Genomic DNA, 1,557 nt, shown 5'->3' with positions numbered 1-1,557 from the left:
AGAATCAGAAAACCTGAATAGGCCAATAATAACTGATGAAATTGAAGCAGTAATAAAAGAAACTCCCAGCAAATAAATGCTCTGGTCCAGACAGTATCACAGGGGAGTTTTGCCATACATTTAAAGAACTAACACCTATCCTCCTCAAACTATTCTGAAAAATCCAAGAGGAAGGAAAACTTCCAAGCTCTTCTTTAATTCCAAAACCAGATAAAGACACAATAAAGAGAATTACAGGCCAATATCCTTGATGAACATAGATGCTAAAATCTTCAACAAAGTATTAGCACATTAGATCCAGCAATATAGTAAAAAGATCATATGCCATGACTAAGTGGGAATATGCAATACATATGACCATACTTCAGAATACACTTAAAACAAGTTTGGCCATACTCAGAATTTTTCATGGCCAGATTTGTGGCTGACAGTTGCAATATTTTTATCATTATATAAGTAAATATAAAATCTTTGTATAATAAACCTCTTTGTCTTTTTCTAGAGTGTAGCAGTGACATAAACAGATACCTGCTTAAGGATATGCTTTTCTTTATTCCTGATCAAGAAACCTGAGTTTCAGCTCTGAGAGATTCTGATTCAATTCAGTTAATTTCAATAAATATTCCTGTGTGCCTCTTATACATTAAACCCTGGCCTGTACTGATAATTCAAACATGAATCAGACATGATTCTTATCCTTAAGTTGTATATAAAAACATATGGATTGATTTGCCTCTTCTATACAGGGACTTTTTCCTCATTTTTGGTTGATTGGTTGTTTTCTTATTATTGTATTTCTAGTTTTTGTCACATTTCCAATAGTCTATAAATGTTGGTGGAGTTAATCTAGTGGCGGTGGCACACACATGATTGTGTTAAATGCTGTAACCAAGCTATATGCATAGTGGCATTAAAACAGGGGGGATAACTGCTCAACTGTCCCCAAAGTCAGTTAAAAGGAGTTTACTGAGGAGGTGCTATGTGAGTGACAAAATTAAAACGCTGGCAGACACAAAAGGGTTAGAAGTACTTCTAAGCAAAAAGAATTGTTTAAACAAAGAAGCACTGCCAGGAAAGTTCATGTTTTATTTTGCTGAGGTTAGGTTAGGGTAATGGGGGACAAATACAATTTTAAACAGATAATTGGGAACCCAATATGAAGCCTCTTTAAATACTATTTAAAGATCTTGAAATTGCCTATGATTTTCACAACTATGACTTTATGACATGGATGAATACACTCCACACTGTTGGACAGCCATGTGTTTAAGATCCTGAGAAAGAACTTTCATAGGCGTGTTAAATTACTCTATTAAAGATATAAGACATGCTGAATCACCACTGTGCACATAGCTTTTGGTTACTCCCTTTCAATAAAATAACTGTCATAACTATGTATATGAGATCATCTAATTATTTTAGAAAAAAACTTCTGCTGAAAGGTACCTGGCTGCTGTGTGTGTGTGTGTGTGTGAGAGAGAGAGAGTGTGTGTGTGAATGTGTGTGTGTGTGTGAGTGTGTGTGTTTGTGTGTGTGTGTTTGTGTGTGAGTGTGTGT

Source organism: Myotis brandtii, unplaced genomic scaffold, assembly GCF_000412655.1.
Source record: "Myotis brandtii unplaced genomic scaffold, ASM41265v1 scaffold726, whole genome shotgun sequence".
NCBI classification, from domain to species: domain Eukaryota; kingdom Metazoa; phylum Chordata; class Mammalia; order Chiroptera; family Vespertilionidae; genus Myotis; species Myotis brandtii.
This window is presented reverse-complemented; position numbering follows the sequence as displayed.